The 27,244-nt window shown below is 37.5% G+C and overlaps 1 protein-coding gene across 7 annotated transcripts in view; it reads left to right on the forward strand.

Annotated features, from left to right (window-relative positions):
* The window catches only part of NSD3 (nuclear receptor binding SET domain protein 3), a 108,969-nt gene that overhangs the window by 5,586 nt on the left and 76,139 nt on the right, over positions 1 to 27,244 (forward strand). Inside the window, exon 2 of one of the 7 annotated variants that reach the window (XM_067721714.1) lies at positions 17,447 to 17,552. The exons of the other annotated variants lie outside the window; for them this stretch is intronic. The gene's annotated coding sequence lies outside the window, so the exon portion shown is untranslated. The remainder of the gene's footprint in view (positions 1 to 17,446; positions 17,553 to 27,244) is intronic. 7 annotated transcript variants of the gene reach the window in all.

Raw genomic sequence — 27,244 nt, forward strand, 5'->3', positions numbered from 1 at the left:
AGCTTTGAGGTGCTTTGAGGGAGGAGGAGGTGTGTTCGTGTAATGGTAGCAAGACAGAGAGAGACATGGCCATAATTTGATGGTTTTGGTGAGGAGTGAAGACTATTCAGATTTAAAGGGGGCAGGGGCAGCCATGTTTGCTGCCAGGCACTGCAGTGTAAATAAATTCCTCCTTCTCTCCGACATCAGTATGAATCTGGAAGGGGCCAGTTCAGATTGTTAACCCCCTTTCTTTCTATTCATGAACTCTTCCCATACGTCTTCGGGTTATTTAAAATTATTCATAACCACCAAAGGAGGTAGTAATGTTTTCCATCTTGTGTGTTTTGCTGCCCCCCCCTTCCCCTTTTCTTTCTGGTTGCGAACAAGGCATGCTAATGAACTGCGGTGTAAAATTTAACCCCTTTAATAAAGTTAAAACTATATTTTTTACTAGCTGAAGGAATCCTTACTACTCTTATTTCAAACATGATCATGAAAAGGCTTTTAAATGTTGAAAATTCATTTGTTTCAGAAGCCTCAGAAGCAGTCAACATGTTTTCTGCAATTCTTTAAGTAAACAAGGAAATTGCCTCGGTTATTTTACTTGGGCTTGTGCTCTCGGCAAAGCACTGTGTGAGGGGAGAGGAGGGGTAGGAAGGTCTGCTGTGGTACATTATCTGCTTGCTGTAGTTTGCGTGTTGGAAAATTAGAAATGTGTGTATTTTAAAATGGTGTTTCTGATGGCTCTTGCTTATAGGTGATGGGTGTGTTAAGAAGTGTTTTCTTTTTTAAAATAAACTCTCTTCCATCCTTTCTCTTTGCTTTCATACAATTGCCCGGTACAATCTCCAAATGTCAGTTCAGCACAGTGCAGTGATCTATGAAGCAGGCATGCAGAGCTCAGAGCGTCATTCAGGTGCCAGGATTTTTTGGTGGGAACTTCAGGTCACTCTCAGGAAAGCTACAGTAACTCTCAAATGTATTCAAGTGTACCTACTTATGTGATTTGAAATAGTTACTATTCTAAAGCTTTAAATACTAACAAACTTACAGGAGCTGAACTAAGTGGAGCCTATTTTATTTTCATATTGAAAAGGATTAAATGTGTGTGACCTTTTGTTTTTGTTTTATTATTGTAATTGGGAGAATCCAAACTTTAATCCGTCATATTGGTATTGAAACTGTTCTCTAATACCAGGAAGGCCTGTTAAAATTGTAATATGATGGACTCAAACCAGTTGTGCTACATATTGATTTAATCTATCCTAATTCCTCATCCTTTCAAGTTGTTATATAGAATTTTAGGATGTGTTCTTGGTCTGCTGGCAAAATTAAATTGAATATTGTTAGAGTGTTACTTTGGGAGAGCACTTTTAGTATAGAGGTCAGATATACAACTTATTTTGATTTGATAATATTTAGCCTGAATTTTTAAAAATCTTATGAGAAAAAGTTCCACTCAAAAAATCCATTCAGTATGCTTTTTTGGGATTTATTTTTATGGAGATTTCATTTTTATATCTCTCACTTGATTGACATGTTATTTGTAATTAATTTGTGAATGAACCATCAGTGCCATAAATTTTTAGGAAAATGAGAAATTGTTGTATATTAAAATAAGAAAAGACTCTTGAAAGCTTGAATTACTTTAAAAAAAAAGTTTATTCCTAGATATTCGGCATTTTGTAAAGATAAATGTCGCCTGCCCAGTTGTCATGAGTATTCTGGCTCCTGGCTAGGTATCCACATGTAATGAAGAAGGCTACTCTAGTTAGTTGATACTTAATTAAAACCCAGACTGTGCTCTGATTACCATGTCTCTCATCAGCTCACCTGCTACCTGTGATAGCTTTTTTTTTTTTTTTAACTTTAAGTTAATAGATATGCCCTTTTTTATACTGATCAGATTGAATGAGTTTGGGGTAAAGGAAATTGGTTGCCTTTGAGATTGGTCATCCTTGAATGAATTGTCAAAGTCTTTAGTCAGTTGTCTGATTCTAAAAGACACTCCATTTCTGGAATTTATAATAATATTTATAATAAGCCTAGTAATGGCTACTAATAGCTGTTGTCCTCTGACAGTGTGCTGCGCTAAATGTCTTATATGGATGATTTCCCTTCATCCTCTCAACAGTTGTGGGAGGGTTAGTACTGTTAACTCCTTTTTTACAGATGGAGAGATTGAGGTTAAACACCTTAATAACACACAGATGGTAAACAGCAAAGCCAGTATACGAACCCAGGTCTTTTCTAATTATAAAACCTGATCAGCAGACCTTTACTTTTATTTTCTTGTAAAGATTCATAAAAATAATACACGTTCATTATTTAATTTTTTTTGAAATATTATAAAAGACTATAAGAGGTTTAAAAAAAAGTTAACACTCTGTTCTCCACTGACAACCATTTTGAAGTTTCTTGGGTGTCCTAGAAAATTTCTGTACGTATGTACGTACATCTGTCTTAAAATACATACAAATTCTATCACACAGTTTGCATTTTGCTTTTTTGTTTTAGTAGGCTACCTGGGACATCCTTTCAAACAAGCACATATGGACCTACAGCTTTCTTTTTTTTAAGGGTCATATAGTATTCCATTGTTTGAAATATTGATTAATATTAACATTAAGTTGTTAACAAGTTTTTGCTATTACAAGTAATGTAGCAGGGCCTGAATTAAGTTCCTAACAGCCTATCTAAATAGAAGAGATATAGTCCAACTACTTTATTTTACAAGAGAAATCACTGAGACCAGAGAAGTTAAGTCCAAGGCTTTGGTGAAAAACCTGTCACTTGACTCTTTATACCACATCACATTACTTTATTATTGTGGAAGTATTTGTGCATTCTGTGAAAGCTCAAGGTGAGGGGGAATACTCAAGGTTAGGCATGGTTAGTATAATGAGCACAAGGGGATTAAGTTGCAGTGAGGTAAAGGCTCTTGCTTCTCTTTTTCCATACTTTGTTCACCATGTTGTACATATAGCGTTTATACAAAATAATTTTACATGCATAAATGACTCTTGTCCAGGTATCTTGAAGTTTGTATTTTGGGTAATGAAGTGGTTTTGGCAGAATTTTTCCTGTTTTAACAAAATTATCAATGAAATAAAAAAATAAGAGGTCTATCATGGTCCTGGAAAAGAACTTGGAAAGAATACCTAATTGAAAACAAGTTTTAAAAAAATCTTAGGCATCACTGATTATTTTTAATTATTTTTTACTATCAAGAAGAAAATTCGTAACCGTGGATACTTATTCATTGAATTCCTTTAAAACAAAAAGTCTGTTTTAAACACTTAAAAAATTAAAATCATTAAAGCTTTAAAAAGGTTTAGAATTTGGTATCTATCCATAAAATCTATTTTGGTGCATTGCTGTTTTTAGTTTTACCAAAAAAAAAATAGGAGTCTATTATTTTTTGAAAGAGCAACTAAGATGATTTATTCATGTGTTAATAAATAACATGTCCAGCATTTGAGTTTTTTTTTTTTTTTTTTTTTTTTTTTGCGGTACGCGGGCCTCTCACTGTTTGTGGCCTCTCCCGTTGCGGAGCACAGGCTCCGGACGCACAGGCTCAGCGGCCATAGCTCACAGGCCTAGCCGCTCCGCGGCATGTGGGATCTTCCCGGACCGGGGCACGAACCCGTGTCCCCTGCATCGGCAGGCAGACTCTCAACCACCGCGCCACCAGGGAATCCCGCATTTGAGTTTTTAAATGAATGGTGAGCTTTATTTCTGCAGGCTAATCTTTTAATAAATATAAATAAAGATAAATTTAAGAAACTGTTTATACTACGACTACCTAACACATTTTTTAAATACTCAGAGGTTTTTCATTTTGTTTTTATTGTTGACCTTACTAAGTACTTAATAAGTACTTTTAAACACTTATGTATTATGTTGTGCTAGTACAGGGTGGCATGAAAAGAAGGAAAAAGGCATATTTAAAATTTTGTTATTTAGAGAATGTTCAGTTTTTACTAGATAGATGTGTTTTGTTACTTCTAAAGTACATCTGCTTATTGACAAAATTTTGCATTTGAAAAGCTCTTTGATAAATGATTCTTGGCTTATTCTTAAATTTTAAATGTGAATCTGTGTTATCATTGACTGATCTACAATGAGAATTCTTTTTCTACTATGTTCCCTCTTTCATCTAGATTTAGAACTATATTGAGAGAGTGAATAGGAAAATTTTACAAATTTATATTCATATAGTTTCCATTTTAACCATATACATATATGAATATTATTATCTAATAATACTTTGTTTTACGTGGTATCTTCTGAGATGTTTGATAGAATTCCAGCACAATAACTTGTGTGTGTGTGTGTGTGTGTGTGTGTGTGTGAAGTTGGAAAGCACAATAATTATTTAACTCAATTTAAATAAGTAGGTATTTTAAATTTAAGAAATGTGTGGCTTCCTGGGATTTTGTGGGTAAAATAAAATTTAGTTTATCAAATTTATTTGAGATTCAAAAGATTAGGAAATCTCATGTGGAGGCTTGCCTACTGGCATTTTGGCTGTAGCCAAGACGGTATTGTGTCTAGTGAGTCTTGTGTTACTCACATCTCTTAGCTGTGGAGTCTTAAGAAAGCTGTACATAAAAAACAAACAAACAAGCAAAGACTTTTTAAAGTGCATTTTAAAGACTTTTGTAAAACATGACATATAAAGATAAAAGCGTAAAACCTAAATGTACGGTATAAACAAATAATTAGAAAACAAACATCATGTAGTCACCACCCAGGTAATATGCCCTGTAAGAAAAGCTGCAGAGACAGTCTCATTGGTTTAAGTGGTATTGTCTTGGCGGTAGTTGGACTTGAGGGATAACACTGTGCTGAAAAGAAAGCTGAAAAATTAATAACCATGAGGAGTCAGCACAGGTAAAAACTGAATCGCCAGTTTTTATTTGTTGTTATCAAAAGGGTTATCTAGGCAATTAAAAAAAGTTTCCTAACATTTAGTGTAGTCATTTAGTCATTTGAAATCTTGGTGCTTTACTAATGAATGTGAAACAAAAAGTAATGCTGAATCCTACAAGAATCATGCCATGTTGCATAAAGCTGTTTCTTCAGAGTTCATCTCTGATGCAGTTTTTGGTAGGATTCAGTGACTACTGGTTTTAGATTTATGTGCAGACTCTAAGAATGGCTTTTGCTTAGAAAATGTCAGATTTGCCTGTATCTGTGCCTGATACCTAACTTAAGTATCTTATTTACAAAAACTAGTTTGACTCTCTTGCTTTCACATTAATGTAACCATTAGAAAAAGTATTAACCTGAACAGGGGCAATCTATGTTGACTCTTCCATCCTTGGCGCCTCTTGATTCTTACCTTGTCTGCATCTTGGCTAGGTGAACTAGATTTCTTTTTTAACTGGAGAAACCTACTTTAATGTGCTTCCCTGACTTTCTAGACATATTTTCTTATATGTATGGAAAAGTTAAATGTTGACTTTGGAGGATTTTGATAGCAGAAAACAGTTGAATTTTTTTGAGAATTTTAAAAAATTTTATTATTTATTTATTTGTTCATTTTTGGCTGCGTTGGGTCTTCATTGCTGCGCGTGGGCTTTCTCTTGTTGTGGAGAGCGGGGGCTACTCTTTGTTGTGGTGCATGGGCTTCTTATTGCGGTGGCTTCTCTTGTTGAGGAGCACGGGCACTAGGCACGCGGGCTTCCGTAGTTGTGGTGTACGGCCTTAGTAGTTGTGGCTCACAGGCTCTAGAGCGCAGGCTAAGTAGTTGTGACGCGTGGGCTTAGTTGCTCTGTGGCATGTGGGATCTTCCCGGACCAGGGCTCGAACCCGTGTCCCCTGCATTGGCAGGTGGATTCTTAACCACTACGCCACCAGGGAAGTCCCAAAGTTAAATTATTTTTCCCCTCTGACTACCTGATGAATACAGATTATTTGCATAAAACTCTGCAATGTGGACTTTAAGAAGGACATTTTAATAACACATCTGCATACATAAATTAAAGCCTTTATTTGGCTATTATAATTTTGTTACTTTAAGCTGTCTGTGTTTTTCTTGATCTCTGCTGGATCCAAATACCTTGCAATATGGTATTTCATATTTGATTGTGGTGAGAAACTTCATGCTATGCTTCACCTAAAATTCCAATAGAATGTTGTTCTTTTTTATTCTGGGTGAAGGTTAAATACATCCCTTGCTATTTTTTTCTCCTGCAAGGATGAGAAATAATTATTTTAAATCTTGAAATGACTGTATATGTTGAGTTTTCCTAGATGTGGAAACACACATAATTTAATGTAATAGTTTTTTAAACCTAAAGTAGGTAATTTGGCTTTGTATATGAAGTAGGGTTAATACACTTTTGATCATCTCATGCTTTCTGTGTTGTTATCACCTGTACAATTTAGCCTTGATCATTAGAATTTATTTTATTGTGTCATAGAATTAGGGTGTTGAGGTTAAGGTCTTAATTAAGGTATTACATCCATATGCATATAGGTCCACACACACAGTACCCCTAAGAAATGCTGATAGCCCTATTAGGTTTTTTCTTATAGAATCTTTTTTTAAATTTATTTTTATACAGCAGGTTCTTATTAGTTATCTATTTAATACATATTAGTGTATACATGTCATTCCCAATCTCCCAATTCATCCCACCACCACCACTACCCCCAGCACTATTAGTTTTTAATTTTTAATGGAAAATTTGTACTTTCCAAAGTGGCTGGTAGTTTTAAAATAACATTTATTATGTTTAAGTTATGAAAGGGTAGTTTACTGTAGAGAAATTGAACACCAGTGAGATACAAAGAAGGTTAAAATCACCTGAAATCCTACCAACTGGAAACAACTACAGTTAACATTTTGTTCTGTATCTTTCCAGTGTTTTTCTTATGCATACCTGTATTTTTTTTTACAAATTGGAATAGTATATAATATTATTTTATAACCTGCTTTATTGTGAAATAAATTTTTTTGAGAATGTGATTTTTTAAACTGATATATAATTTCATTGTATGGTTGTGCCATATCTATTTACCATTATTCTGTTGATGGCGTTTTAGGCAGTTTGCAATTTTTAGATAAAATTTGATGAACATTCTTACATATTTAAAAAGTTGTATGACTGTAATGATTTGATTACAATAAATTCCTAAAAGTAGAATTACTTAACAGGTCTGAACATTACAAAAGTTTTTGACACATATTTCCAATATTTTCTCCAGAAAGGTTTTTTTTTAAATAACAGTTTCGTTGAGAAATAATTCACATACCGTACAAGTTACCCATTTAAAATGTACAATGCAGTGTTTTTTAGTATATTCATAGAATTGTGCACCATCACCACAGTCGATTTTAGAACATATCCAGCAAGGTTTGAACCAATTTAAACTCCTAGCAATATCAGAAAGGCTTTGTTTTAAAAAACTGCATTTATTTGTGGTTTTTAAAGTGTAGTACAGGTATACAAGAATGCAGCAGTTTGTGTGATACATTTTTTCTTTATAATTCCTATCACTTATTTTGAAAAATTTTATTTCCAGCCTTATTGAGTTGTAATTGATGATATATACTTTATATCAATTTATGGAGATTTTAAAAGTCATCTATGAAAACAAGATGCTCATATTCTTGTGTTAAGAAAACATGACAAAGTTTAAGCTTATAAAACAAAGGATGAGGTAGATTTTTTGAATTATAAAATTATCTTTCCGTTCAGTCACGATGCCTTTATTGAGAAAGCGTTGTATGTGGTTTAAAATACCTTTCTTTTGGGCTTCCCTGGTGGCGCAGTGGTTGGGAGTCCGCCTGCCGATGCAGGGGATGCGGGTTTGTGCCCCGGTCCGCGAGGATCCCGCATGCCGTGGAGCGGCTGGGCCCGTGAGCCATGGCCACTGGGCCTGCGCGTCCAGAGCCTGTGCTCTGCAATGGGAGAGGCCACAACAGTGAGACACCGCGTACCGCAAAAAAATAAAATAAAATAAAATAAAATAAAATACCTTTCTTTTCATTCAGATTTTATTCAGAAGCACCTTATATTAGGAAATGTCTATGGAAAGTATGCTATACCTATGTAGTTAACTATAGCAAACTTATTGTATAAAATGTATGGCTTTCTTTTTATTGAGAGGTTTGCTTTGCTCTAACTGACCTTCACCCTGAAAGTTGTTCTGTTTGCTTTAAGCCATTTAACAAAACTTTTTTTTTTTTAACTCGATAGGCAGTGGAGTGTAGGGCAAGTGTCAGGGAGACCCGAGTTCTTGTTCCCACCGTACCTCTACCACTGGGGCTCAGTATTCTTACCTCTGAATTGGAGATGAAAATGACTACTTTTTGCAATTATAGAGATCTAAACTAGAAGTGCTAGAGTGTGCCTAGAACTGGACCAGGCATGTAGCTGATAATAAATGACTTTTAAAAAAATATAAGAATAATAGCATATGCAAAATGAGTTAGTCTTTAGTCGAATGTTTCATCGATGAAGATGTGAATCAGTTGGCCTAAACTCACTTTTATAGACGTTAAAAGTTGAATCTTAGTTAGTGCTTGAGCAGAATCTTTGCATGGGTTATATGGGTGTTTCTCAGTTGGTAAAGAGAATTCATGCTGTTACAAGTAGGAACATGAAGTTAACTTTCCAGTCCAAATTTACTTCCACTGTTGTTATTACAAAAGCATGATGGCTATAGCTTCACCAACGCTTCATGTTCTGATTAAGCAAATAGGTGATAATGTAAAATTTGAATACAGTATGAAGTTCCTTATGTTCTTTTATTGTTTATTTTAAAAATGAAATGTTGAATATAATTGAACCTAAAATACTAAAGTGATAAACCTGATGACCCCCCCCAAAAAAAAAGAAGAAAAACCCCTGGTCTTTATAGGAAAAATAAACTTAGTAAATTATCATTTTAGATATTATGATAAATTAATTGCTTAGTACTTTAAAAACTACATTATAATTTCTGTGATACCTTGCCTTGATATGGTAAAAGAAAGTAAAATTTGAACAATCTCAAACCTGTTTTCTGTAATTTAAAAATTTGTTAGGGAAAGAGGAAGGAAAATATGTGGATGAACTTGTTAGTTTACTAGATTTCATAGTGAATGGAACAAGATGACTGATATAAGTTACTTAGTTTGTCATAAATTTCACTGTGAGCCAGTCCCTTGATGTAAGGGATTGGAAAATAATTTAATGTGAATTTTCTTCCAGTCATAATACCATGTCTGTTGTTGCTGGGTGTGGTCAAGAACAAAGTGAAGACTTTGAGGTTAAACCAAATAGATAAGGGAAATTGCATGTTTTATTAGTAAGTTTTGTATTGGTACAAGGCAGTTCAATAAGTAATGTGGTTTAGTCAGAAAAAAAAAGAACTACAAAGCAACCTAAAATGTTGTGTAACTTAATAGAATCATAGTCAAGTGAAAATTGTGTGACTGTATTTAGTGACAGGGTTTTTTTGGTGTTTAATTGTGTTTCATTTCACATAGGTCACTCCCTTATACAGGATATTTTCATGTCCTTGACCATCATCTTTCTCTTAACACAATTTTAGTGGAAAATTATTAAGTGAAAATTTCAGAATATATTTGGGGTGATGATACTAGAGTTAAACAGATTAGTAGTACCGTTATGTTTTAACAATAGTATTACTCTATTACTAGTGGTATAAACTAAGGAAAATTAAAAATGATAAGAAAAGGTGCTACTTCTCTAATACACCTTGATTACTTAGAGAATTTTGTAGAAAGAAATATGGTGGTCATGCTTTACCCCCTACAATCTTATTTAGGCAAATAGGTGTTGGTTGTGAATTTCATATAATTGTTTGCTATTGCAAATAACGAACATCTTTAAATAATGTTCAGAGGGTAGGTAAGACATTAAAGTTAATTTTTAAAATCGCATATGTTCTTGTCAGAATGCAAATCCAACCCCTACATTTATGTACTGGTGACTAGGAGGAATCACAGCTCACTTTCCCATTGTTTGGGGTCATTTCAGGTGATCGGATCACCTGATTTAACCTCTATTATGGGCTATAAACAGAAGCCCAAATATGTCTATCTCTTCAGAGAGGCAGACTCACAGCTAAAACTCAAGACTCATGACTGCAAGACCAATGTCAGAGCGCATTTTTCCTTGTCCCTGATTTATCTTACTCTTATTTTATTCTTGCATACGTGTCTGCTAAATTTCCTCATATGTGATTTCTGTCTAGTTATATGGTACTATTCACCAATTTCTTTAAAAAGTTTATAATTAACCTTATTTTTATAAGCTTTCTTAGGATGTTTTTGTTTGGGTCAAATTTGAGAAATGATTTACATCAGCACTGACCAAGAGAATTTTCTGCAGTGATGGAAATACCCTGTGTCTGTGCTGTCCTGTATAGTAGCCACCCACCATGTGTGGATTTTGAACACTTGAAATGTGGCTAGTGTACTTGAGAACTGAATTTTTTATTTAATTTTAATTTGTTTACAATTCAGTAGCCACGTGTGATTAGCACAGATTTAGATATTATTAGTGAAGGGAAAGAATTAAGTAGAAGTGGACATTTTCACATTCTTTGCTCTTATGATTACTTTTGTTGTGTTTTTGTGGGGTTGGGACTTTAAAATCTCATTTTTCCAAATGCTTACTCTCTTAGATAATGAATAAATCCATTCACAGGAAACAACTTAGTAATAGTTATTTGATTATTGTTTTAAAATATACAAATTTTAAATATTTTTAAAATATTTAAGAGAGGCCCGGTACGCAGCCCTCTCACTGTTGTGGCCTCTCCCGTTGCGGAGCACAGGCTCCGGATGCGCAGGCTCAGCGGCCATGGCTCATGGGCCCAGCCGCTCCGCGGCATGTGGGACCTTCCTAGACCGGGGCACGAACCCACGTCCCCTGCATCGGCAGGCGGACTCTCAACCACTGCGCCACCAGGGAAGCCCTTTTTTTAAAATCTAAAAGTATTTTTAAAAACTCTTTTAATCAACGCAGTTATTAACAGACTATGTACTGCTGACCAACAAAATGATTTCATTTCAGTAGTACTTTAGAGTAGTTATGGTTAAATAATGTGGAAATCTTAAACTTTTTATATTACTCGGAATGCTTGACTATTATTTAAATATTTTTACTATAATCTCAGAAGCCTCTGAAACAAAGAGAACTTGAAAGGAAATAAAAGATATGTCTGATGATCACCTCTTCACGTGGCTTCCTCTAATCTTTCTATATGATTAGTTCCTGGTTTGGATTCCATTAGTCCGTTTTATAACAATCCAGACCCCCAGTCACTGTGTCCTATTACCCTGTTTTATAGTAGCTTATCGTTTTCTGAAATTTTCATGTTTATTTAAGCTCTATGAGATCAGAATCATATTTCCTTTGATTTCCCAGGATCTAGAATAGGGCCTGGTACATAGTTGGTGTTCAGTAATGAACTGTGTCACAAACAAAACAGAAAAAGGACTTTGTGAGGAATTAGATATATATCTGGAATAACAAACCACTTAGAGTCTGGGAACAGGCAAGGTGAGGCCCGGCTTTTGATTATCTTGGTAGTGTTGATATGGGTAATTTATGGCGATTAGTTTAGAATGAGTCTGTATAGAAACATTTCTGTGGGAACTCTTACTTTAAAAATAGACAAACTTTTGTCCAGGCATGCACATATGTACTAAATAAATGCTCTCCACATAAAACATCATAAAGTTGGGACCTCCCTGGTGGCGCAGTGGTTAAGAATCCACCTGCCAATGCAGGGGACACGGGTTCGAACCCTGGTCCAGGAAGATCCCACATGCCGTGGAGCAACTAAGCCCATGCGCCACAACTACTGACCCTGCGCTCTAGAGCCAGCGAGCCACAACTACTGAGCCCACGTGCCACAACTACCAAAGCCCACATGACTAGAGCCCGTGTTCTGCAACAAGAGAAGCCGCCGCAATGAGAAGCCCGCGCACCGCAATGAAGAGTAGCTCTCGCTCGCCACAACTAGAGAAAGCCCACGCGCAGCAACAGAGAGCCAACGCAGCCAAAAATAAATAAATAAATTTATTTAAAAAATCATAGAGTTGACAAAATGGAAAAACAAATGAGAAAATATTGCCATCATCGGTTTTTGAGTATTCAGCCTCATTTTGTAACCTTTTAGAGATTAAGGGATTTACTCGAAGTCATTTATTTGTATGCCATTGGTCAGAACAGAGAGAACTGCCAAATCCTAGTTTTCCAGTGTGTTGTTTTGACTTGTCATCTATGAATGGGCATCACTGTGTAGCAGACATAGGCACTTTACCTGATAAAAGCGGTATTTAACTGATAGTGGTTTGAGTTATCTGTGAGTAGTCAGAGATCAAATGTTCTCATGCAGTAAATTAGGTCATTTAATTTCTGATATTTAAATGCCAACATGATAAGTGTGGAAAGGGTTTTATTTTTACTCATCTATTCCTATACATAGTCGTAAATAGTTAATGTTTTGAGATATGAATCAGTCTTTTTATTTAGGGAACTTATACATTATTCACCTTTACAAAATAAACTTCCAGTTAGAGGTTATTCATTATAAAAAATGTTGACTCAGTAGAGTTCTTTGGGATGGCTGCAAGGGGCTTTTCTTTATTAACTGTGGCTATTATATGTTTAAATTAACAGACTTTAAAAAATGGTTCTTAACCATAGTGCTGTCTTTACTACTGCGAGTTTTCTCCACACCCACCACATATTTTTGTGAAAATCAGCCACAGAATCCAGTGTGGCCCAGAGATTTTAGTTGTCAGAAATGGAAAGATACAGTAAGTATTTTAGTAATAAAAGGACCCATAACGTTATTGTGTCATGCGTGGTGTTGGCTTTGCTGCCACATCGCTGTTTGTATCACATCTCCAACTAGAATGAAAGTTAACTCCAGAGCATAGAAAGCAGGAGTGACTGCCAACAAAACGGGAAGAAATCACGTACTTCTCTTCTGCCGCGTAAAAGGTGACAGCAGCGTCCTCTGAGCAATTGCAGGCTGATGGCTTTCCTGGCTGTCCAGGGACAGGTTGTAGGCCACATTAGCATATTTGTAGCCATAGATAGGACTATTCATGTTGTCATGGGGTAAGACCTTTAAAAGTGCTCTTTCTGGGGCTTCCCTGGTGACATAGTGGTTGAGAGTCCGCCTGCTGATGCAGAGGACACGGGTTCGTGCCCTGGTCCAGGAAGATCCCACATGCCGCGGAGCGGCTGGGTCCGTGAGCCATGGCCGCTGAGCCTGCGCGTCGGGAGCCTGTGCACCGCAACGGGAGAGGCCACAACAGTGAGAGGCCCGTGTACTGCAAAAAAAAAAAAAAAAAAAAGTGCTCTTTCTGTTTCACGTTCCCCACATCTTAGGTTAAGGAAGCTAAGGGAATTCTCCTCCTTCCTGTCCTAGGTTCCATAGGGATGTTACTAGAACTAATGAAGACAAGGGAGTGTTTAGAAATGCTGTTAGAGAAGACTCTATATTAGTTTCCTTTTGCCTCTCTAACAAATGATGTCAAACTTAGTGGCTTAAACACAGCAAAATTTTAAACAATACAAATTTATTATCTTATAGTTCTGGATGTTATAAGGCCAACATGGGTCTCTCTGGGCTAAGATCTAGGTATGAGCAGGGCTGCATTCCTTCTGGAGGTTCTCGAGGAGAATCTGTTCCCTGCCTTTTCCACCTTCTGTAGGTGCCTGCGTTCCCTGGCTTACGGTCCCCTTCCTCTTATATTCAAAGCCAGCGCAGAGCATCTTCAGATCTCTCTCTGACTCTTCTCCATCCCTTTTTCTCTTGTAAGTATCCTAGTGATTATACTGGGCCCACCTGGATAATCCAGAATAATCTCTCCATTGTAAGATCCTTGACTTAATCAGATCTGCAAAGTCCCTTTTGCCACATCAGGTAACATGTTCACGGGTTCTAGGGATTAGGATGTGGGTATTTGGTGGGGGGTCATTATTCTGTCCATCACAGCCTCTTTACAAGTTGAAGATGCTGGCTTTGTTAATTGTAGGGATGTTTTCTGAAGCAGTAATGGTTGCCTTTCTGAATTAATACAGACATGACAGAAAAGTGGTTCAGTGGTCAGTGACAGTGTAGCATGTGGTAAAGGGTGCAAGTCATGAAGCAAGACTGCCTGGATTTGACTCCTGGCTCTACCCCTTACTTTATGTGTGACCTTGGACAGGCCACCTAACCTGTCTGTCTTTCAGTTTCCCCATCTGTAAAATGGAGATACTAGTATCCATTTTGCAGGAGTTTTCTGACGATTAAATGAGATAATACTTGTAAAGCACTTGGAACATCACATTGTAAGTCCTCAGTAAATTATATTATTTTACTTGAAACATGTTTAAAGTATTTTTTGTTTGAAATTTTAGAGAGATTCTTATACAGATTAAAATCTGGATCTATTCTGAGTTGTTGCAGGTTCTTTTGTTTAACCTTTTGAATACTCAGAAATATGGCATATTCAGGAAAACATCTGTGTGTATTAGTCATTGAAAAATAGGATAGAAGCCGAATAAATATGAGCATTTTCTTGATTTGTAATTAATGAATTGTATTTTTTCTTTTGAAGAGACATATTAACATTTTTATATGTTCATTATAGAATCTACAGAGAAGTAAAAGGCAAAGCAAGAGAGAACAGACTATAGTAAGCATTTCCATTTTGGTGAACATCCTTTTAGGGCAGTAGTTCTCAACCCTAGGGCGATTTTGCCCTCCAGGGAACATTTGGCAATGTCTAGAGACATCCTTTATTATTACTGGCAGGTGGTACTACTGGCATCTAGTGCGTAGAGGCCAGGATGCTGCTAAATATCTTTTTTTTTTTTTTTTTTTTTTTTGCGGTACGCGGGCCTCTCATTGTTGTGGCCTCTCCCGTAGCGGAGCACAGGCTCCGGACGCGCAGGCTCAGCAGCCATGGCTCACGGGCCCAGCCGCTCCGCGGCATGTGGGATCCTCCCGGACCGGGGCACGAACCCGTGTCCCCTGCATCGGCAGGCGGACTCCCAACCACTGCGCCACCAGGGAAGCCCGCTGCTAAACATCTTGAATGCTCATGACAGCCTTCCTCAACAAGTGTTAGTAGTGCCAGGGTTCAAAAACGTTGTTTAAGAGTGCGAACTCATTGGTAAGTGTGTTGCCTTCCTAGTCTGATTCTCAGTCATATATTTGAGTTTTGGATCACTTCTTGATCAGTGGGTTATGTAAAGTCCAGATACTAAAAACCAAATTTGATTTGGTAACTCATATCTGGCTCTTGGGAAATGTTAGTAATTTTAGAGATTAGTATAACAACACAGAGATTTGATGAGGTCCACACTGAAATTATCTGCATAATTTTAGATTATGGAGTTGAAGTCCTGTTACAGCATATACTAATGCTGTGATTTGGGGCTGTACTTTTGACTGTAGTTTGAGAGCCAAAACACATTTTCTTCTGTCTTCATTACTTGGATGGAAATGAGCATTCAGTAAAATAGCGGTTCTAATTTCCGCTTGTCTTTTCTGCCATTCCTGTATTCATTTAACAGCCTTTTTCATTCCCTTACAGTACTGGGGGATTAGGGTTACAGCAGTGAGCAAAACATAAAAGTACCCAGTACCTTTGCTAGAAGTGAAATAGTTTTGTTTTGTTGGCTGGTTGGTTTTTCCATGACCAAAGAGGCACTGCTACCCTTTGCTTTGGAAATTAAAGATAAATATGAACTTCAGAAATCTGAACACATTTGGCAATTCTCTGAATGCTGAAGTTACTCAAAGTTGCCTCAAATACAGGTTGGCATTCTAATATAAACTGATTTTGTGTTTAGTACAGGTTTTGTATTAGGCTATAAATGATTCAAAAAAGGGAAGTCATTTTATTAGAAACTCATTAGAGTTTTATATTCTTCTTATCATGTGTTATGCTCAACAGTGATAATGTTGTGACAGTTTCTCTTAATCCCATTAGTAATGATTGCATTTTTATACACTGAACGAAAGAGCTTCATTTCATAATATAACTACTGTTTTGGAAAATATGAACCCTAATATGTTAATAGTTTAAATGTGTTTTTTTTTTTTTTTTTGACCACACCTTGCAGCATGTGGGACCTTAATTCTCTAACCAGGGATCGAACCCATGCCCCCTGCATTGGAAGGCGGAGTCTTAACCACTGAACCACTAGGGAAGTCCCTGTTAATAGTTTATGTATGCCTGTAGAATTATTAGATTCATGGTAGTGAGCTTCGAATTAAATATGGTTAGGTAAATACATTTCTTGTCAGCCAGTGACTCTTTTTTTGTGATGTGTTTATACTCTGAATTTCCAGCACTTAATAAAATATCTTCTACTCTAATTCTGATGAAAAGGTTACTTGATAAAATATATAGTAAGATTACATACTAAACTTTTGAAAAAGGTTAAAAATAATAGGGGGAAATTTCATTTTGTTCTGTTTCCTCTTAGTGACCTGATTACCTGCTGCTTGTTTGGTTTTGTGCAGCTACTTCCCAGCTTTATTCATGATCTTTTTAGGAGGGAAAAAGTAAATCTGTACAGTCAGTTCTAAATGCATGCTGCTAACAAACACCTGTGGTATTTCAGTAACACTAGTTACTTAACAATTATGAGCTCATGTTAAAATACTCACATTGTTAATCTAATCCTGTGGCTCCTTACTGCAATACTCCTTTCTGTTTGTGATCAATCTGTTTATTGATAATGTGCTAGCCACTGTAGTTGGCTGGGTTTCAGAGATGAAGCAGTCCCATGTCCTCATCATAAACTTCCAGTCTTGCCATATTCTCTGGCATGTAAGTTGTTTTTATACCCCTGAATTATGTCGTGTGCTTTCATCAAATTCTTGTAATTTGGTTTTGCAACATATCAAGAAATATATAATCTAGATCATTTAGAAGATGTGAAACTAAGAAGCCAAGGAAGTTCTTAACCATTTTAGGTGATGGTTAATATAGGTCTTTGTAAAGGAGTTCCCCTCCCTTCCACAGGTTAGGACCTTTTGTTTCCTATACTTGGAAATGTCTCAGGTCCCCTGCATCCTCTCTCTGTCCCACATCCCCCAGCTCCTCAACCTTGGATGTTTTCCTTTGTCATCCAGGGCACTTGTCCCTTCTGTCCACAGGGACTCTGTCTTGCTCATCTTTTATCTCTAGTACTTAGGACTAAACATAATACAGGCACTCGATATGAAATGAATAAATGCGTATTACTGAGCCTCATCTCCAGCACGTTCCCTTTATTGCTTTTCTCTCTCCGGTAATAATGCAACTGTATAATTCCAGGAACCACGTCTGAATTTTCATCTCTACGACTTTAGTGCTTAGTGCGATGTCTGGCATGTAGTAGGTGCTCAATAAATATGTGCTTTATTAGAGGAGCCTGTATAGGTTGGGGTGGGGACAACCTGGCTGTAACTTTTGGTCTCCTTCCCATTGTAGTAGCAGCAGAATGGGAAGGAAGGAGGAGCTGGCATGAACTTCCGCCCAACATTGTCTCAGCCTACAGAGGGCAATTAACAGACAGCAGCTGGTATCCAGAATGGATGTAATCAAGTATTTTATTCTTATTTCTTACACAGATGTTTTGAGATCATGTTCGCTTACACGCACACACACACACCTGTCATTTAGGTCAAGATGGTCCTCTGTGATATATTAGTGCTGTGGTAGAGTATAGGTAGGATGCTATCAGGGACTTCAGAGGGTGGGTGAGGGGTGGTCTGGGAAAGCTTCTTGGAGTATTTTAACACATCTGTACAAAAGCTAAGTGGTTGATGAGAGAGGAAATGATAGAATGGTGGAAGGCAAAGTGGGAAAGCAGAAACAGGAGGAGGGGAGGCTGGACGGGTAGGCAGGGGCCAAATCAAGAGAGACCTTTTGCTTTGAGGAGTTTATCCTAAGGCATGGAGAGCCATGGGAGGTTATTAAATTTGGGGGTGGGGGGAAACGGTTGTTTTCTTTTTAAGAACTGTCAGTGGTAGAGAGGGTAGATTGGAGGTGGACAACTCTGAAAGCAGGAAGAGCAGTTTGAAGTTGTTACTCTAATTCAGATGAGATGATAAGGCACAGCCAGTGAACATAGCAAGAACTGAGGAAAGTTGGCAGAAGGTTGGAGGGTAGAACCCAGCTTTGTTTTAATGCATTGCAGTCTGGAGAATTGCCCTCTCACTTGTTTGTGTGATCTTGTGGTATACAGTTTTTTAAAAAAATATTGTTGCTTTTATTCATCAATGTGTTTTTTACTGTTTATATATTGTTTAAGAAATCCTTCCCCACCTTGAATTCATAATGATCTACTTCCGTTTTATGTTTTTGTTTTTCCTTAAAAATTTTTTAAGTTTTACTTTTTATATCTGGTCTTTAATCCACCTGGAGCTGCTATATTACATGGTGAGGATCTAATTTTTTTTCTATATGGATAAACAGTTGTCCCAGTACCATTCTTTAAATATTCTATCCTTTCTTCACTCATCTGCAGTGATTCTTCTGTGACATGCCAAATTCCTGTATCGACTTGGGTCTGTGTCTCGGATCTTAGTCTGTTTCATTGTCTCCTTGCCAGTACCTCACCTTTTAATTGCTGTAGCTTACTTAATAAGTGTAGAGCTTTTTGTTTTTAAAAATTTTATTTATTTATTTATTTTTGCGGTATGTGGGCCTCTCACTGTTGTGGCCTCTCCCGTTGCGGAGCACAGGCTCCGGACGCGCAGGCTCAACGGCCATGGCACATGGGCCCAGCCGCTCCGTGGCATGTGGGATCTTCCCAGACCGGGGCACGAACCCGTGTCCCCTGCATCGGCAGGCAGACTCTCAACCACTGCGCCACCAGGGAAGCCCATATTTTAAGTACAGTGTACATGTGTGTTGAAACCAGTAAATCTTTGTATAGGTATTGTAGACTTCATTGTTGAGAAACATACGCAAATACTTTCTTGATTTCTTCTAGACATTCCTTTTTTTTTTTTTTGAGATACAGTTCACCTTTTTAAACGGTACAGTTCTGCGGTTTTTATTATATTCACAAGGTTGTGCAACCAGCCACTAATTCCAGAACATTTTCATCACCCAAAAAGAGATCCCATACCCACTAGCAGTTAGCTTCCATTCCTTCCTCCTCGCAGCCCCTGGCAGCCACTGCTCTGCTTTCTGTGTCTATGGATTTGCCTGTTCTGGACATTTCATATAAATGGAATAATACAATATGTAGCTTTTTGTGACAGCATTCTTATTTAAATTGAGTAAAATTAATAGATTACAGGGCATTCTGTAGGAATACTGCTGTGTCTTTGAGAAAGTAGGACAACAGCCACTATGGAGAACAGTATGTACGTTCCTCAAAAAACTAAAAATAGAACTACCATATGACCCAGCAATCCCACTACTGGGCATATACCCTGAGAAAACCATAATTCAAAAAGAGTCATGTACCAAAATGTTCATTGCAGCTCTATTCACAATAGCCAGGACATGGAAGCAACCGAAGTGTCTATCGACAGATGAATGGATAAAGAAGATGTGGCACATATATACAATGGAATATTACTCAGCCATAAAAAGGAATGAAACTGAGTTATTTGTAGTGAGGTGGATGGACCTAGAGTCTGTCATACAGAGTGAAGTAAGTCAGAAAGAGAAAAACAAATACTGTATGCTAACACATATATATGGAATCTTAAAAAAAAAAAAAAGGTCATGAAGAACCTAGGGGCAAGACAGGAATAAAGACACAGACCTACTAGAGAATGGACTTGAGTACATGGGGAGGGGGAAGGGTAAGCTGGGACAAAGTGAGAGAGTGGCATGGACATATATACACTACCAAATGTAAAACTGATAGCTAGTGGGAAGCAGCCGCATAGCACAGGGAGATCAGCTCGGTGCTTTGTGACCACCTAGAGGGGTGGGATGGGGAGGGTGGGAGGGAGGGAGATGCAAGAGGGAGGAGATATGGGAACATATGTATATGTATAACTGATTCACTTTGTTATAAAGCAGAAACTAACATACCATTGTAAAGCAATTATACTCCAATAAAGATGTTAAAAAAAAAAAAAGTAGGACAAAAATACTGTACCTGAGTAGGGAGCAAGAAGAGAAAACCTCACCAGTATTTATTTCTGTTTTGTTTTTATTTAAGCATCGTACTCATATTTTATTTCTTCATTTATTGAAGAGAGTGGCCAATCTTATGCCTTTGCTTAGTTGTTTAATGAATAAATGTCGTGTAACAAATCCTGTTCTAGAAAGGTATCTTCTGTTGATACATCTTGAGTTTATTAGATATAGATGGAGTAAAACTACTTTGATTTGGGTGCATGTTGTCAGTAATTGTATAAAAATGACATGATTCCCTTTGTATCTTGGTGGATAAATGAGTAAAATCACATGACGATATAAAGGGAATATATTCTCTCTCGATTGTTTATTTTTTAAAGCAAGCATATTTTCCACTTTAACCCAGAAATTAGTCAGCAGCTTAGAGTTCTTTTTAAAAGGCTACCTCGGGGGCTTCCCTGGTGGCGCAGTGGTTGAGAGTCCGCCTGCCGATGCAGGGGACACGGCTTCGTGCCCCGGTCCAGGAGGATCCCACATGCCACGGAGCGGCTGGGCCTGTGAGCCATGGCCGCTGAGCCTGCACACATCCGGAGCCTGTGCTCCGCAACGGGAGAGGTCACAACAGTGAGAGGCCCGCGTACCGCAAAAAAAAAAAAAGGCTACCTCGGAAAGTACCTTTAAGTCAAGATATCCATATAAGGTTTACTAATATAGAACATTTATTTAACATACTACAATACTGCAAGCCTTTTGTATCATTTGGAGAATTGATGTTTTATTAGTGTAATTGCTGAAATATAGTTCAGAAAATAAAATGTTTTTCCCTAAATCATAGCATTAAACTTTTTTTGGCGGGGGGCCGGGGTGGGGGGCCCACCTTGCGGATTGCGGGATCTTAGTTCCTGACCAGGGATCAAACCCAGACCCCTGGCAGTGGAAGCGAGGAGTCCTAACCACTGGATGGCCAGGGAATTCCCTGCACTTTTTTTTTTTTTTGCATTAAACTTTCAAAGAGTTAGCCTCAACCAGAGTGGCAGTAAACCTCTTTAAATGATTCAAAAGGGCTTCCCTGGTGGCGCAGTGGTTAAGAATCCGCCTGCCAATGCAGGGGACACGGGTTTGAGCCCTGGTCTGGGAAGATCTCACATGCCGCGAAGCAACTAAGCCCGTGAGCCACAACTACTGAGCCTGCGCTCTAGAGCCCACGAGCCACAACTACTGAAGCCCGAGTGCCAAGAACCCGTGCTACGCAACAAGAAAAGCCACTGCAGTGAGAAGCCCGCGCACCGCAACAAAGAGTACTCCCCACCGCCCCCCCACCCCGCTCGCCACAACTAGAGAAAGCCCGCACACAGCAATGAGGACCCATCACAGCCAAAAATAAATAAATACATTTATTTAAAAAAAAGAATTTTCAAGCAGGATATGTTTTGTTTGAAAGATTGATGTTGAGTTGTGTAGTCATTGTACCAAATTCAGTTATTGCTTTTTGTCTATAACAGAGCCAGATTAGATGCTATCAATTCTAGCTACTTTTAGTAAACAAAAGGTGAATATTGTTGTTCATTTCCTTTTTGATGTTGTAGAGGCATGGTCAAGTTCTTAGAACCAAGTGGTTGATTTTCTTTTTCCCATAACACTACCCCCTTTTTTGTGTGTGTGTGGTGAAGTTAAAATGTAGAAAGGCTTCTGAAAGAAGAATATTAATTTTTAGAGTAATATGCATCTTGTTGATACTTAGTAGCAGTTTGTGTTTGCTGATTTTTAAAGGTGTGTGTTTGGGCTCTTGAAAAATATTTATCTCTTATTTCCAAAAAGGGTGAATGATTTACCGATTTAAAATAGATAATTATAACAAAATAATATACCTGTTTTTTAACAATACACCTTTGTTATTACATTACTAGCAATTAAACAATTTTTAAATTATGAAAGACAAAACGGGTAATACAGAATTTATGACTTATAGTCAAAGGATCACTCTGATCATATAATTAGATTTTAAAATATGAATAGAACACACAACCAAGAAGAATGGAGTCTCTTTTAAAACCCTGGCATTAGGGGATTTTAGCATTCTTCCTATATAGATTATGCATGTTTTTTCAAGTTTTTACTTTATAGAGGCTCTGGTTTCACCCTTGCAAACCTAAGTACTGAAAATAATGGACCATATTTTAAAAAAAAGATTAACTCTCCTTACCATTTTCTTCTTGGTGTAGATTTGGGGAAAAAATAGTAAAATGAAAATCTCCCTTGATGCAGTCATCCAAAAATCCTCATATTGTGTCATTAAGTGCGAGTTGTAGTTGAAATTTTCTGGAGGGATATGTGTGTATGTATTGAATTGATTTCAAATGCAGGATCTTCTTTTCAAACATTAGTGATCATTCAGTTATAAATCAGTATATGACTATATTTGATAGCTTTCTCTTGTTACACCTCAAAGAGTATATACTTAAGCTTAATTTCAATTCTTTGCTTTAAAACAAAATGACTCTAATTTTTGAATATCATGTATCATTTTTATAGTGTTTTGCCGCAGAAATTGCCAAACAGTAAAAATGCCAGGTTTTCAAGAACCAGCATAGCTGGTTCACTACTGTAGACTGTCTGCGTGCACTCCATTCCTGTTACTATAGAAACACACACAGACTGTGGATTTATCATAAACCTTGAGAAATATTTCTTGCACAGTTCACATAAAGAAACATCTGGATCCCTTGTTTATCCTGGGGTAAAGGAAGACCACCCTCTTCCTCTGTGCTGTGGGAATCACGTTATATTCCACTATATTTCTTTAGCTGTAAAACTTCTAATGTTGATATATCAAATTCGCTTTGTATTTTAGTAGGATTGATTATAATTACTGGAATACATTTGGAAAATGAGGATTCATGTTCATGCCAGTTCAATTAACTATGACTGTGAAAATTGTATTTTGAGAGCTTCCACATTCTGAATTTCAGATCTACAGTATTAATAACACTAGGGTTTTAAATAGATATGCTTATAAAGGAGTTTTTGATATCTTTTGGTCTTTTGTTGGGTTAATAGACTCTCCCTGGAAATTCATTTGACTTCATGCCAGTCTCTTGGGGCTTTAAGCCTTGCAGGGAAGTGTAGCCCAGGACTAAGGAGAATCTCAGTAGTGGCTAGGTAGCTGGTTATCAGTCAAATTTTGCCAAGGATATTCCTGAGGAGACCATAGTTGCGTTTATATTATCTTGTATTCTTCACAGCAAGATCCTCAACAAGTCTTTAAAGCATTTCATTTATATGTAATAACTCCCATAAGTTTAAACAGTTCAGTTTAAAAGGTTCATTAAGCCCCTCCTCTGAGCCTTTGCTTTGGGTTCTAGGAGCAGATGGATGAATAAAATTACTCCTGCTCTTAAGAAAATCACATAAACAGATTGTTTCATGATTAATTCTAAGAGGTTTTATCTTAGGAACACAGAGGAAAGTTACTCAGACTAGCCTAGAACTTAAGTGACTACTCCTTGGAAATGACTTTCTGAGCTCAAAAGATGACTAAAAGTCAAGCCAAAAAAAAAAAAGTAAAAGGGCGTATTAGGCATAGGAGATAACATTAGTAAAGGCACAGTGGTACGAAATCATGTGTGTACGGTAGTTCTCAGTAACCTGACATTACTAGTGTACAAAAGTGACTTAAGGTTGGAGATATGGATAGAAACCTTGCTTAGAGGGCCTGCGTGCTCTGTTGGCTGAAGTGCTTTGACTTTTTCTAGGAATCATTGAAGGGTTTTAATCAGGAAAGTGATGCGGTTAGATTTACAAATTAAGTAACCTAGGAATGTATTGAAGGGGCAGTTGGGTCTGAAGACAGAAATAGGTAATTTATATGACACCTTTAGAACTACTTCTGATTCCAAAAACCCTGAATAATGATGTCAATATGAGGGATTTTGATCCATAATAAAATATAAAGTTTTTTTCTTATTGAGAAGAAACTGGTGTTAAACATAGGAAAATAAGTACATACAGCACAGCATGTAATTCTATAAAGTGGAATCTAGCAATATGTACAGTCTACCAAAGGGCATTGTTCATTTTAAGAATTTGTGATAGTGACTTAGACTAAACATTTAACACATCGTGAATACTTAATTGATGTTTATAGCTTCAAGCTGTTCATCTGAAACATAACATGCTTCCTTTTTCTTTTAACTCTGTATCTAAGATTGACTTCAGTAAACTTTTCTGTTATCACTCCTCTCATGAATAAGTTGGTGTATGAATGAATGAATGACCTAAAGCTTTAGTTGATAACTTTCAACTTTTTTCCTTTAAAAACGTCTGTGGGGGCTTCCCTGGTGGCACAGTGGTTGAGAGTCCATCTGCCGATGCAGGGGACATGGGTTCGTGCCCCGGTTCGGGAAGATCCCACATGCCACGGAGTGGCTGGGCCCGTGAGCCATGGCCGCTGAGCCTGCGCGTCCGGAGCCTGTGCTCCGCAACGGGAGGGGCCACGACGGTGAGAGGCCTGCGTACCGCAAAAAAAAAAAAAAAAAAAAAAAAGTCTGTGAACGGCCTCAACAAAATTAAGAAAAAAGTATTCATTTATTGATTTCTTTCATCTCTTTTTTTTCATTCACTGATTTCTTTCATCTCAAAACAGAACAAAAACCAACGTGGAAACATTGTTCAGAGGAAGAATTTGTCCTAAATTGTTTGCCTGTGATGGTTTCATTTACTTGGCAGTACATATTAGAATGGGCGGAACACTAGTTCGCTAAGTCTCCCACCAAATTGTTAGCTCTGGGCAGCGGGATCGGGAAGTGTGTGATGTAAAGTGAATGTTTGGGTTGCTGTTTTCTCAGCATACTTACGGATGGTGAGAAATGAGTTTACTGGCCAAGAGCCAGTGCTGTGAGACAGAGGGCCTGTGTGTGAATCCTCCATTTACAGGATGTCTGACGGTGGGCAAGTCACTTAATCATGCTGGCCTTCATTTTTCACTTGTGAAATGGGGGAAGCAATAGTATTTCCTCGAAGAGGTGTTACAAGGAGTGAAATAATATAACAAATGTGAAGCATTTAGAGTAGCATTGACACAGAGTAAGTCCTCAAATGTTAGTCATTATTATTATTACTTTAGTAATACAGAAAATTTAAAACATACATCTTTATTAGGGATTTATTAATGACAAAGGTATGAGAGTTTTTGGTGGCCTCTGTGGAGGAGTTTTAAAATGTGTGGTTGAGGGACTTCCCTGGATGTCCAGTGGTTAGGACTCCGAGCTTCCACTGTAGGGGGGCCCGGGTTCGATCCCTAGTCAGAGAACTAAGATCCTGCAAGCCATGTGTCACGGCCAAAAAAAAAAAAAAAGTGTGGGTGAAAAACACCTAACTTCCTATCCTGCCTGTCTTTTGTGGCCTAAATGCCTCCTTCCCCAGTGAGCACTGTCCTCAAATGTCTTCTAATTCTGATGGCACACAATGTAATTCTTAGTCACCTTCTGTTTAATGTGTTTACATATGAGTCTTGCTCATAGAATCCTATATTGTCTAATATACTTAAAGAGATTGTGAATGCCTTCAGGTCAGAGATCAGGTTTTTCACAAGTTCTGTGTGCCCAGCATTGTACTGAATGATAACAGTAATAATAGCCAATAGATACTGGGCTCTAACTATACTCGGGGCACTGTCCGAAGTACTGCTCATGGATTAACTCTTATTTCTTACAGAAACACTGTAGACAGTTAAAGTATCCACAGTTTCTGGGTAAGAAAACTGAGATTTAGGGAGATTAAGTTGCCGAAAGTCACATAGCTAATGAGCCTTGGCTCTGGGTTTTGAACCTAGCAGTTTGATTCTGTCAACCATAGTACTCATTAGAGCGCCTCCTAATTCTGTAATGTCAGTTGGTTGTCTGCTGTTTGAAAGCTGACCGCCAGACTGCAGTATGTATAAAAATCACTATGTGGGCTTCCCTGGTGGCGCAGTGGTTGAGAGTCCGCCTGCCGATGCAGGGGACACGGGTTCGTGCCTGGTCCGGGAAGATCCCACATGCCGCGGAGCGGCTGGGCCCGTGAGCCATGGCCGCTGAGCCTGCACGTCCGGGGCCTGTGCTCCGCAACAGGAGAGGCCACAACAGTGTAGCCGCGTACCGCAAAAAAAAAAAAAAAAAAAATCACTATGTAAAGGAATTTAGTTATAGTCCTAAAATATCTTCTTTTTTCATTATCAAAACTACTTTCTTGATTGCATTATTGTACTCTTTGGAGGTATAATATGAAAAAGTGTGTCTCTGTTCATGCTTAGACTTTCTAGAAAATATGATACAGTGGACCATTTAGCTGAGTTGGTCGGAATATGGTATCAGGATTTAATGCATGCTTTTCCACCTTAAGAAGCAGTTGCTTTTTCTTTTCAATACTTCTTCTAACCCTTTAGCTAAATTATTTTTATCTTACCCCAACATTTTACTTTAAAAAATTTCAAGCCTTTAGGAAAGTTAAAAGAATATTATAGTCAACACCTGGATTAGTGAATTGTTCACATTTTGCCTCCTTTGTTTTACTCTAGGTATATGTACTTTTAAAATCTTAAACCATTTGTAAGTTGTGGATCACATGACACTTTAAATGTTTCAGCATAGCTCACCTAAGAATAAGGACATTTTCTTACATAAACAGAACACTGTTATACCTTTGAAAATTAGTAGCTCCATTGTTTAGTAGCTAGTTCACATTTAAAATTCTCATTTTCTCCAAAACATTATTTTTATGTTCGTGTGTATGTTTAAATCCAGGATTTCATCAAAGTTCACCCATTATTGCATTGGTTGTTAAATCTTGTCTTTTAAAATATAGCATAGTCTTTCCACCTTTTGTTTGTAACATTAACTTTTGAAGAGCTGAGGCCAGTTTTCTGAGAGAAGGTCCCACGTTTTGGATTTGTCTGATTGTTTCCTCATTTTGAGATTCAGTGTAAGTGCTGGGAAGAGAACTTCGGAGATGATGATGTGTTCATGAATCACACCACAAGGCACAGGAGGCCTGTCCGCTTGGCTTCTGGTAACGCCATATCTCCTCACTTGTCTGAAATGCTGCCCGCCACAGCTCTCTCCTGTACATATTTCTGTTTGCAATTAGTAAGTAACCTGTGGAGTGATGAATATTTAAACTGTCGTTTCACTTGTCTTATTTTTACGC

The sequence above is a fragment of the Pseudorca crassidens genome, chromosome 21 (genome assembly GCF_039906515.1).
Source record: "Pseudorca crassidens isolate mPseCra1 chromosome 21, mPseCra1.hap1, whole genome shotgun sequence".
Classification (NCBI taxonomy): Eukaryota; Metazoa; Chordata; class Mammalia; order Artiodactyla; family Delphinidae; genus Pseudorca; species Pseudorca crassidens.